Source organism: Triturus cristatus, chromosome 3_1, assembly GCF_964204655.1.
Source record: "Triturus cristatus chromosome 3_1, aTriCri1.1, whole genome shotgun sequence".
Lineage (NCBI taxonomy): Eukaryota > Metazoa > Chordata > Amphibia > Caudata > Salamandridae > Triturus > Triturus cristatus.
In genome coordinates, this window is record NC_140583.1 from 795,448,451 (window position 1) to 795,461,910 (window position 13,460).

A 13,460-nucleotide genomic window follows, 5' to 3' on the forward strand; every position below is an offset into this window, starting at 1 on the left:
TGGCTGTGTCCAGAAAAGATACCGCATTGCTCGCCCCAGCGGGGGCAGCGGCGTAAGGAGGGAAGGGGAGCGGCTGTGCTCAGCTCACAGGCCCTGATGACTGATGTGAGGGGGAAGAAAAGGTAGTCCACTACATGCCCTCTTGCCTTGGGCCACTCGAACCACAGTGAGTCCTCTCAATGGTATTCGCAAGCACACCTCAGGCCCACACAACCTGGAGCCGTGTTATGGGCTGCAACAGCGAATGGGGGGGCAGATTATCTGCATGTTATAGTTACACCAGGCCCCCTGCATCCCCTTCTGTCATTGTTCATTCCGCAGTCCGTGGTGCTAAAGGGGGCTTCTCCTGCGGCCAGTGGTGCCTTCCCAACTCCCTCCCCTCCACCCCCCACTCCAGGTGAGCCCCCACATCTATCCCGACCATCCCCACGCAAGTCCCTCTCACTCGCGCGGCAACCAGTAGCAGGTGAGACACTCACTGATGGAGCCGGGGCGAAGGACTCTTCCCCTCTGGTAACGCTCTCCTGTCAGAGGGCCTCCGGTCACTGGATGCGAGCCTGCGGGCAGGTAGGCTAGAGGGGAAGGGGGGAGGTACTCCATCCATGCGGATCAACTGACCTGCACCAGACGTCTTTCCACTCCAAATCCCTCGCAGACGATTCAGGGCCCACATGCGCAGGGCCCTCTTCTCCTTGTCGGGCATCGCCTCCCTGGGGCCACACGGAAGCCGCTTCAGCTCCTGAGGCCAAGGCTCCCGTTTCTCCGCACCAGTGCCTCCGAGAAGTCCCACGGCCAGGTGGCTCCTCTTGTGTACGCGGCTCAGGAGTGAAAGGGAGAGTCACAGGCCTCCATGATCCATCCATCGGCCCCAGCAGTGTCCGGCAATCAGCTTGTTGGAGGGGGGCACATCAGGGCACAGTCCAGCCACGATCGATGGCCCTCCATTCGCCCAAAGCCATGTCCAGTTCGCCGCAGTGGGCGGTCAGAGCCTCAGGTCCGCCATCTTGTGTACCGGTGTGGTGCTGTCGGCTTGTCAACCCTCTGCTGTGGCATTCGCACCCCCGGAGGTTTCTTTCATCTGCACGGGCCAGTCCAGTGCCATTCACGAGTGAGGGTCACCCGCTAATTATTGATTATCTTTTTTTTATTTTTTTTTTTTATTACATTCCCAGAGTGGGGACGCAAGAGTAGAAGGAGGGGGAAGGGTCCCACGAGCAGCGCCCCCGGGGGAAAGCAAAGCGCCGGCCTCAAGGCCCCCCAACAAACTACCTTAGAGGCTTTAAAGGCTTCAGAGGCATCTGAGAAAAAAAGAGATAAAGGGGCTATGCTTCTCAAAGCCAACGCCAGCTCCCAGTTAGCCGGAAGAGATAGCAAAAGAGAGATACGTAAAAGTACGATCCGTATAACTCCCTTGCTGCTGTCATATTTCAGGGTACGGCCCCAAATGTTAGATATCCAACTAGGCTTAGAGGCAGTTGGTGACCCCAGTGAAACACTGGTTGGAGCTATGAGCAGCAATAATAAGCCCGATACGGCCAACAGTGAGGATACAATTAGCTTGGCCAACCCCCCTGGTCCAGGACCCACAATGGATGTCTTAGTAGAGGGTGCGAGGTCCTTACTGGACCCTGGGGGCTTTGGCCACCTCGCGGAAGTTGGGGGGCCCGTCAACGCCAACGCAACTAACGCTACTAACGGGGATCCCACTGATGAGGGAAAAGAATGTGGCGGCGCATTGGAGGTCCTTTTGAATGCTATGAGGGAGGAGATAAGGTGCGGCTTTGCGGAATCAAAAAATAATCAGTGTGAGATTAGGGCTGTATGTGAGACTCTCGAGAAAAAGGTTGATGGTCTCTCTGAAAGAACAGAGCATCTGGAAAACTCCGTAGGGCGACTAGAATCTAGTCTGGAGTCGGCGGAGAATAGGATCTAATCCCTGCTAAGGGAAGGCGATGTTATGAAGGAGAGAGTTGAGTCCTTGGAAAACTACTCTAGAAGAAACAATCTCCGTCTGCTGAAAATACCAGAGGGGAAGGAGGGTAGCTACATCAAGGCATTTGTGGTGGCCCTAATAAAAGACTCATTCAACCTTGATGAAACAACAGAGTTTCTCGAGAGGGACATACAGAGGATACATAGAGATCCTTTCCGCCTCAACCCCGGGAGAGTGAAACCAAGAAAGATCCTGGTGAATTTTCTCACTTATTCCCTCAAGGAAAAAATTCTTAACCTAGCATTAAAAGCAAAATCGGTAAAAGCTACAGACTTTTCTTTTGAAATCCGGTCTGATCTTTCAAAAACCACGTTAGATAGACAGTGGGAGCTAGGTCAAAAAATGGACAAGTTTAGAGCAGTAGGGGCAACAGTACAGATGAGGTTCCCTGCCTTCCTGAGGGTGATGTATAACAACAAAATGCATAATATCCGATCCTCTCAGGAGGCAGACGAGCTAATAGCCTCCATTAGTCAGCACTCATGAGAAGGGTACTGAGTGGTTTCCGAATCGGGGTCTTTTCTTCTTCTCCTTTCCTCTTTCTCCACCCCCTTAGGGCCTTAGGGTCTTAGGCTCAATACTCGGGTTAAAACTCGGGTTAAAATGTAAACAACAAGGCTTGACGGAAAGGAAAAAAAAGAGAAGAGAAAAGGGGGAAGAAAAAAAAAAAATCTCAAAGGGTCAGTCTTATAAAGCCGCCAAGTCAACTGAAGGTCTTGATGTGGAGGTCGCAATAACTAGATAACCAAGGGAAAAGGGAGAAGTCACAGGAGAAAACAACGCAAAATAGGGGAGAGGGGAGATAAAGGGGGGGAAAGGTCTATATGGAAAGGAAAGGAGAGTAAGAAAGAGGAAGAAAGGGGAGAAAGGGGAGAAGGGGAAAAAAAAGTCAGGAAATGGGGAGGGGGGAAGGAGAAGGAAAAAAAAAATCCCCAAAAGTCTTAATATAGGAAGGAAAGGAAAAGGAAGAAAATAGGAAGGAAAAAAATAAATAAAAAAAAACATAAATGTTAAATTAATTTGGGTATCATGGAGAAGTGCTCCCCCCTCCTTGATTCCACCTTGTCACTCTGATATCCCTTATGCTTTCTCTGCCATTCCTTTGGCTTCAGTAGCCAACTTGATTTTGAGGTGGCGGCAAGCCGGTTTCTCTTTCTAAAAGGCAATATGGGGGTTCAGGGGATGGTTCATTTCTGATGCAAACTGGCGATACATCTGGCCAGTATTAGTAAGGGAGGGTTTTCCAGGGAGGGGGTGGGGGGGTGGGGGAAAGGAGTTAAAAAGGTCCTCATAAGCTTGTCCTAGTTTTCCCTACATCTTGTAAAAAAGTTGTTGAATATGTTCAAGTTAAGAGATATCTTTTGGTTCACGTTAGAGAGACTGGTTCCGTAGGCGGAAGGACGGGATGGATAGGAAGCGATAATGAATCATGATTGGGTTGCAGTTTTTATCCTGAAATGTCAATGGCCTGCGTGTGAGGGCCAGGAGATATAGAATTCTACAATACTTGAAAGACTCCCCAGCGCAGGTCATTGTCATCCAGGAGACACATTTACTCGAGCTTGAGGTGAGGGATATGCTTAAGAATTTGAAGTGGGTGGACAAATGTATTTGTACGGACCACAATGCCAACATGCGTGGGATCCTCATAATATTTAAAAGGCAGATCAAAGCCCAGATTCTGGAACAGAAGGAAGATTTTAGCAGAAGATGGCTACTTGCGAAAGTACAGTTAGAAGGGCAAGTGTATGCTCTAGTGGGTTACTATGGCCCGAATCAAGACGACCCGTCATGTTTAAATAAAATTCAGAACCATCTGATTTCATGCCAAGACCCCGTAGTGTGGGTGGGAGACTTTAACATAGTCTTAAACCCCAAGCTTGACAAATCGTGCAACTCAAGAGCATTGTCTTCTTCCAAATCCAGGCAAACACTCATGGCAATAATGTCGAATCTGGGGTTGGTAGATGAATGGAGGCAGAGATCAGGTAATATACTAGGGGTTTCTTTTCACAACTCTAAGTATAAACATGAGTCAAGATTTGACTATGCTTTTTTTAGTCATAAGCTGAAAGATGATCTGAAGGAGATAACATATATCCCCTCTCATCTGTCTGACCACTCTGCCATCTTTTTTACCCTATTATATCACCAGCAGACCAGGCATACCTCTTGGTCTTTTGACCGGACGATCCTGCTTGAGGAGGAAGAAACCTGCTTCCTCGTCTCTGAGGTAAGCTCATTTTTTAAAATTAATCTAAACTCGGCCTCGATAGCCATCGTATGGGAAGCACTAAAAGCCTTCCTAAGAGGCTGCATAACAAATAGAGCCTCATATAGATGCAAGGCTTACAGAACTGCAATTACCAACATAGAGCAGGAACTTAGGCAGGCAGAGCAGAAATGTGGCTCAGTTTCGGTAGAGGATCAGGAGAAGCGGGCAGCGTTGAAGACAGACCTTGAAAGCTTACTTCAGGAAAGGGTGGCCAAGAGATGGGAGGCAAGTAAGTTGTCACATTTTGAATATGGAGAGGCGGCAGGTAAAATTTTGGCTTGGAAAATAAAAGCAGATCAGGCCAAAAAATACATTAAGGAAATAAAACTGGAAGGGGAAGCTAAGGCCAGATCCTCCACCTCAGAAATAGGGATCGCCTTTCAGGAGTTCTTCCAAAACATCTATAAGGATGACATTGTGAACGATCCAATGGCTAGGGAGGCATGGCTAGATAAGGCTCATCTCCCCACCCTTTCGTTAGAACAGCGCGACCATTTGGAGACCAAAATATCAGAGGTTGAAGTTACCAACGCCATTAAACAACTGAAGCGAGGGAAGGCGGCAGTCCCGGATGGCCTTCCAGGGGAGGTGTATGGTGCATTAGGTCCAGTTATAGTTCCATCTCTGACTGCCCTCTTTAATGCCATATTTTTTGAAGGCATGGCCACGCCAGAATCGTGGAATGAGGCAACAATTGTGTTGATCCCCAAACCCGGTAAGGACCCAGCTGACTGCGGGTCCTACAGACCAATCTCACTCCTAAATAACGACTACAAAATCTTTGCGGCCATCCTTTCGGGAAGGTTGGGGAATGAGATTGGTTCGATAATCCACCAGGATCAGAAGGGTTTTATAAGGGGGCGACAGTTGGCAGATCTCACCCACGATCTGGTTGGAGCGATAGATATCGCTGCTACGTTCTCTCTTCCTCTGGCCATTTTTACCCTGGATGCTACCAAAGCATTCGATAGGGTTAATTGGCCCTATCTGGCCGCGGTATTGAAAAGGTTTAATTTAGGGGATAATTTCTGTCGAGCTATCTCGCTTCTTTATAAGGATCCAAGGGCTAGACTCCTGGTTAATGGGGCTCTTACTGAGCATTTTAAGATTACGAGGGGTACCAGGCAGGGCTGCCCGTTTTCTCCCCTCCAGTTCAATATGTATGTTGAACCGTTCGCTCAAATCTTGAGAGAGGAGTGCAACATCCCCTCTTTTGAGTTTGGAGGATGGGTCAAGCGGATAGGACTCTATGCGGATGATCTTCTCATCTATACAACTGACCCTGAGCAGGCCTTCCCCATTATCATCAAAAGGGCTAAAGAATTCGGGCAGATTTTGGGGTATGAAATCAATGAAGGAAAGACAGAGGTAATGACTTGGAATATCCAAAACTCGAAGTTGGTAGTCACTCCATCTATGCGCTACCTGGGAATCAGGATTACCCAGGAGATTGGTAACATAGCTCATATTAACTTGGACCAGGTCTTTCGAGAATGTCGGGCGCTATTAAAAGCTTGGGCCTCTCTCCCATTGACAATATTTGGGAAAGTTAGCTTAGTAAAAATGTCCATCCTCCCCAAGTATACATTTATTTTCAATACTATCCCTCTAGCTTTTGAGTCTAAGCAAATTCAAAAGTGTCAGCAAGATATAAATTCATTTGTGTAGAACTATAAATCAACCAGACTGGCCTGGAAAAAATTGAGAAGGAGGAGGGAGAAAGGGGGGCTCACACTTCCAGACATACAATACTATGCCTGGGCGTTTCAGCTGTCATACTCCAGGATTTTGCTGAAATCTCCATCAAGTGCATTAATCGGTAAAATGTTCAAGGCTATGTTGATTGGGGAGGATCTGCCCCCTGATGGCTTTCTATTTCAATTCGGGGACCGGAAGTTCTTCAAGAAGGTGAGGTTAAAGACCCTACAATCACTGGCAAAAGCTTGGAAGTTGATTAGAGAAAGAGTAGGGTTGCCCTATTTTTCAAGTTTCACTCCAATCTGGGACTCCCCGGGCCTCCCTCCCTGCTTGAGGGATAGTCTCGCAACTCCCATAAAGGAGGCAGGGATAGTAAGATGGGGACATCTGCTAGTGGGAGGAGCACTGGTAGGTTGGGAGGAGTTATATGAGAAGGTTGGCCCAACACTATCGAGATTTAAATATATGCAGCTCGTTAGCTGGTCCCGGGAATTGTTGAGGAATAGGGTACATTTGGGGAGGAGTAGCATCCTGGAAGAACAGTTGGTAGAGAGACAAGAGGGGGGGAAGAGGTATCCTTTTGGTACTGGGCAATTCAGGAGGAGGTGGATGGGGACTTCACTCTACCCGATGAGCAGTGGGGAGGGGTCATGGGTAAGCAGTGTGAGGACCTATGGATAAGATCGTTCACTCTCCTGTATAAAGTGGTTAAGCCGGCTTGGCTGAGGCGGAATCACTTGTTTACTCTTCATCGAGCCTATCTATCCCCTCAAAGGCTATCTAAATTTCAGATTTGAAAATGCTGTAATAAGTGCAATCTCCCAGCAGCCTCCGATGTCCACATGTTTATGGATTGTCCACTTATTAACACCTTTTGGCAGGAAGTAAAGAATACTTTGGACTCTATTCTTAAGATATCCATATCTGTTACATTGCCGTTAATAATATTTGGGGTGGACGATAATATCACGGGGCAGGCAAAGTGTTTATTGTTTTTATGCAAGTCTGCTGGCCAGACGGCAGATTTGCAAATTTTGGGTTGACAAGAAGGCACCATCACACTCAGGCTGGCTAATGTCCCTATATGACACATCTAAGGTGGACTTGGCCAGATCATGTGGCCAACGTAACCTCACCTTTTGGAACTTGCTGGTTCAGTGGAGGTAGAAAGGCTAGGCAGACCTTCCGGGATTTTCTTTTTTTTTTCCCCGGGTCCGATGATTATGCCATCATACTCCAAGGTTCCTTGGTGGTTCCTACTGAAAGGCTTTCTAAGTCTAGATGGAGTAGTGAGGGGATTGGTGTGCCCTCTTATTTTTCTCCTCCCCCCATAATATCCCGCAGAACGTCTTTCGCCAGTCTGTGTTTTACTGGTGTTCGGGTCTGGGAGATAATTATATCAAGTTCCAGACGACATCCAAGGTGATCGGCGTCTCTTTTTGGGATTGTGGGGCAGGCAAATGAGGACAAAAAAAAAAAAAAAAAATTAATAAATTATTGATTTTCTGTCAGGATTAATTACAGGATTTTAGCTCCTGCCGGGAGCGCTGCAGGAACTTGTCCTACCCGGCCATGCTCTAGGCCACGCCCTATGTATGGTAGGCAGTTTTGTACAACATTGGAGACATTTGATTAAAAACAGTCAATGTAGGTATGGGTGCCGGCAAAGTGATTAATTCCGTACAATGCACCAGGTTTCAAAGTACCGAAGAAACTGAGTAAGGTAGAGACTGATATTCTCGTATCCAAAGTGAGATTGAACTTATAGAGACCAATTTTGTTCTTTGGTAGTCAAGTCTCACTTTGACCTTGCCCACGAATTTCACGAAGCGGGCATTTAGCCTGCTGTCTGTGCCCTGGAAGCACTGGTTAACTGCCTCTTGACAGCTATGCACCTGCAGTTCTCTAAATAGAGGCTTTAACCAGAAACATCTTTCCCATTCAAAAGAGGAGCAAGTGCATAGGACATGAGTCAGAGATTCATTTGGAAAAGGACAAAAACAACAAGAGTTATCTTTATAAACATGGTTCCACTTTTGGGACACTTCCCCGACATCAAAGAGGACCATCCATAATCTTAAGAACTTTAGATTGCAGTTTCTCATCAGATGTAGAATGAAATAGGGGTGGGCCTTCATCTGGGTGTAAGTTGTCACTACACGTAGATTTTGGGATTTTAATTGTATGGCACGGAGATCTTGCTTTAATGGCAATGCTTTTATCATCTTTCCTAAAAGGGATTTGAAGGTCTCGTATGATATGTTCTGATCCCATGGCTGGCTTATTTGCAGGTCTAACATAGCAAACATAAGGAGATGATGGACGGTGCGCTGAATCTTTACACCCCCAGTCACAGATCTGACTAGCCAGACTAGCTTGAATCCAATGGCAGAGTGAGCAAGGGACCCACGTCTGGGCAAACCCTGGCAATTTAGGGCAAACAAAGCAAACACAAGGAGATGATGGACGGAGTACTGAAACTTTTCAGACACTCACCCCCAGTCTTAGATCTGGGTTGAATCTATCATCGTTCTTTAGCTCACTTCGCTTCCTCAGTTCAGACCCAGCTATAAGCACATCAGTCTTGACCCTGTGCCTCATGGGAACAGTCCAGCCCGAACTGCCCAGCTAGGTCTTCTCTGAACCGGAAACAAGCGTCCTGGGACCGGTTTCGGGCTAACACTCCTCATTAGCCAGGCTAGCTTGAATCCAGTGGCAAAGTGAGCAAGGGACCCACGTCGGGGCATAACCTGCCAACTTAGGGCGAACAAAGCAAACACAAGGAGATGATGGACGGAGCACTGAAACTTTTCAGACACACACCCCCAGTCACAGATCTGGGTTGAATCCATCATCGTTCTTTAGCTCACTTCGCCACCTCAGTTCAGACCCAGCTATATGCAAATCAGTCTTGACCCTGTGCCTCATGGGAACAGTCCAGCCCGAACTGCCAAGCCAGGTCTTCCCTTAATGGGAAATAAGCATCCTCGGATCGGTTTCGGTCTAGCAGCCCTCATCAGCCAGGCTAGCTTGAATCCAGTGGCAAAGTGAGCAAGGGGACCACATCAGGGCATAGCCTGCCAACTTAGGACGAACAAAGCAAACACAAGGAGATGATAGACGGAGTGCTGAAACTTTTCAGACACTCACCCCCACTCACAGAGCTGGGTTGAATCCATCATCGTTCTTCAGGTAACTTGGGTCCCGTGCTCTCCATGCCACTGGAGTCAAGCTATCTTGGCTGATGAGGGGTGAAACCTCGAAACCAGACCTAGGATGTTTGTTTCCAGTCCAGGGAGGACCTTGTCTGGCAGTTCGGGCTGGACTGTTCCCATGAGGCACAGGGTCAAGACTGATTTGCATATGGCTGGGTTCAAACAGGAATGGCATAGTGAGCAAAAAAACGATGGATTTAGGACCAGATCTCTGTACTGGGGTGAATTTATGACATTTTTCTGCACTCTGTCCATCAATTGTTCTTTTTGCAGCTATTTGCAGGTCTTCCAATGACTTCCAAATTGCATCCTACCAGAATGAATTCAGTGACTTAAGCAAATCTTTGCCCAGGTGGAATCAAGGCCCTGATCTCCAGCTTTCTTTAGTTTAAACCAGAATTTCAGCAAGGTGTCCCTCTGTCCAAATAGTTATACTGTGAGACTGAAATCCAGCCTTATCTGGGATTCTCTTGTACAATTTGGGGGTCTGAATGTTTGGCAAAAGAGCCTTGATTGCTGCTTGTTTAACTAGTCTCCAAATTTGTCATGGAATGTTTCAAAAACAACAATTGGTTCTGTCGGGTAAGAATAATTTCTTTAGATATTGAGTAACTTCTTTAGTTATTCAGAACACAACAGCAATTTATAAAAATATATACACACAATGAGACCATAAAGAATATAAATGATTTTATAAATTCCGTCATTTATAAATACTTGAATTGAATTATGTGGCTGTCAAACAACGAGAATGATTAAAGAATTATTGGTGACAAGGTGACATGTGGTGCTCAGTAAAATAGTGATAGTGCGTACTATATACAAGGTGATTATTAAAATTCCGACAATTTAAAGAGGCCAGAAAAACAGGTAATTGAATAGGTCTGCAAGTAGGTTTGAGTCAGTCTTTTAGCAGAGTCTTTCAACTGATCCAGTATTAGTCGACGTTTCAACCCTGAAGGTGCACAACTGGTTAGTCAATGCGGGTCTTCATCAGGACATTACGAAGGGGGGGGGGGTTGGGGTTGACAGCCTGTAAGATAGCAAAGTATAAGGTCAAATGTGTGTAAGTAGGGAGGGGGATGCTCGTAATATATCGGCATGCAAGGTGAAAACTCACCTAGTGTAGTCCGATATTTCCTAAAGGACTTGGTTCGAAATCTTCGACTGGCAAGTGTTCAAAGATCTCCCTAATTCTGAGAGAAAGGGGTGGGGAATAATCACGCATTGCCTATTGAGTGCTCTGCAGTAATTCTAACAGGTGTTGGTCTAAACGTGAAATAAAACTCACCCAGTATCTGTTTTGGGTCTTGCAATCGGGTTTCACATTAATCAAAAGCCAAGCGCAGGCATACGTCCTGACTTCTCTGAGCGCATAAATCGCACGTCTGGGAGGTTCTGTATGGAAGGGAATTCATTAGCCTTTCCAGTGCTTGTTACATACTCTAATGTACTCTCGTGGGTGCTCGTCTATATTGGAATTAGCACTCACCCAGTATCAGTGTTATGTCTTGCAGTCAGGTTTCGCATTAGTTAGAAGCCGGGTGCAGACGTGCGTCCGGATCCCTCTGAGCGCGTTAATCACTCGTCAGGAGGGTTCTGCGTAAAAAAGGGGGGGGATTCGTTAGTTTTCCAGTACCATCAGTGGTACGGTGTCTGGACAAACCACGATATATCAAACGCTCACCTTGGTGTGATTCACGACTGGAAATTAGTTAGAGAGGGGCTCAGGCATACGTCCTGTCTCCCCACGGCCGAATCGGTGAGTGCTCATGAAAGCGGCCGATAGATATACAAGCAGCTATGCGTGTACGTGGCGCCCGTCAGCTACAAACGCGTGGGCCACTAGTTGCTAGGTGACGCGTCTGGCGCGCAACGCCGATGCGTCATAAGTTTAGAGACGGTAGCTAGGCAACCAAGTGACAGGCCTTGCGTAGCTTAATGGGTGACGCGTTCGAAGATCTACTCGTCATGGAAGCGTTAGTTGGTCAATTGTGTGACAGGTCATGCAAAATCACTCTTCAATGTCTGAGGAGTAAGCCGTATATGTCAAAAGCAAAGTATGGCAATTGTTTAATCTTACTCCAGGCAAGAACCAGGGTTGCCGGTGAATATGTCACAGATTTAAAAATTGCCGCTGGAGCCAAGCACAATTTCCAGTTTAGTGGTTAGTGGCGGAATGTAAAAGTTGCCAATGCCAATGTGGGTGCAAACGTGTGGCATCCTGTCGACTTGATTTAGGTGCAACTGATTATTCTATATGCATTTCTCACAGCTTAATTAAAAATTCACAATTACATATTGCTTCATGCTTAAGATGCACAACATTTTACAGTGTTTGCTTTGCAAAAACATGTGTGTACATTAACATGGCCATGATACTGTACAAGAAATTAAATGGCGAATACAGTGAAAAATTACAGCTTATGTCCAGTGAGAATGTTGAGGGCTAGAGTTGCCCCATTTGTTTTGCAGTCTCCTCCATCTCGTTCAACCCGGACTGTACCGAGTTGAGCGAATGAATCCATCTACATTCCCTGAAGTTCAGGGCCACAGAAATCGCACCCCCCCTCGCATTGGGAATGATCTTCTCTATGATCCACCATTTCATGCTGTCTGGAGGGTGGTTATGGGTAACAAAGTGTTCAACCATGGGAGCGCCCTGTACTTTGCATCTTATTCTGCTCATGTGTTGTAGGATTCTGGCTTTTGCTTTCTGGATTGTTTGACCAACATAAATCAGCCCACAGGGACAAAGAATAGCGTATATAACCTGAGAGCTATTACAGTTGGTGAAGTGAGCTAGCTTGTATGTTTTGTTGTTGTATGTGAATGTAGTCCCCTCTTGACATTGGTCACATGCTTTGCAATGGCCACATTTGTGGTGTCCATTCACAGGTGGTAGACCAAAGTAGTTTCTGAGGTCCAATTGCTTGGGAGGTTCCAAGAATGCCCTGACAACCGTGTCCTTGATATTTTTGCCTCTCCTAAAGGCAAAGATAGGGTCCTGCTCAGTCTTAAGTTCACTCGCAACCAGGTTCCAGTATTTCTTTACTATCTTCTTGATGTCGTTGCTCTTGGTGTTAAATGTGGTCACGCAGACAATGTTGTTTGATGCGTTGTCCTTAACCTTGACTTCTAAGAGTTGGTCACGTGGACAGTACCATGCGCACTTCTTTGCCCGTTTCAGCAGCCCAGTTGGGTATCCCCTTTCCTTCAGACGGCTTGTGAGGGTCTCAGATTCCTTGAAGAAGTCATTTCTTCTGGTACAGTTTCTTCTTAATCTCAGATATTGCCCATAGGGTAAGTTATCCCTCAGATTTCGTGGATGATGTGAGTCATACATTAGTAGCGTGTTCCTTTCCATCGGTTTTCTATACAAATCACAGTATAATAAACCTTCCTCTACTCGGAACGTGAGGTCCAGGAAGTCTATGGACTCGTTGTTGCTCGTCATCGTAAACTGAATGTCACTCGTTCTTGCTTTGAGCCAGTCATGAAATTTGTTGAGTTCCTCAGTGTCGCCAGACCATACCATTATGACATCGTCGATGTAACGTTTCCATACGGTGATCTGGTTGAGGTATGGATTTCCATGACTGTACAGATGTTCCTCTTCGTAGTGGTCCATGAAGATATTCGCCAAGCTCGGCGCATAGGTGGCTCCCATCGCTACTCCCTTACACTGATAGTAAAATTGGTTTTTGAAAAGGAAGTAGTTCTTTTTCATTGCAATCTCCAAAAGCGAGATCAGAAAATCACTTGGAATCCAATGTGGTCTCTCGCGTTCATCTAGTGTTGCTCTGATGATGTCCACCGCTTTTTCTTGAGGAATTGATGTGTACAGCGAGGATACATCCAATGTTACAAGTAGTTGTGTATGTACATCAAATGCTTGTCCCTCCAATAGTTGGATGATGTGCATGGTGTCTCTTACATAGGATTTAGTTTTGGGGACACAAGGTTGTAAGAAGTGGTCAATGAATTGGTTCAATGGTTCCAAAATAGAACCACATCCAGACACAATTGGTCTACCAGGTGGCTTGACCAGCCGTTTATGCACCTTTGGTAGTGTGTAGATTGTGGGGATCCTTGGTTCTTTTTTGTTGAGGAAGTCATGTTCTTGTTGGCTCAGGAATCCAGCCTTCACTCCATCATTGGTTAATTCTTCTATCAATGATTTAAGAACAGGCGTAGGGTCACGTGGGGTTGGTTGGTAGCTTTCCAAGATGCCCAGTTGCAGTTCTATTTCTTCAACATAATCACTAGTGTTCTGCAG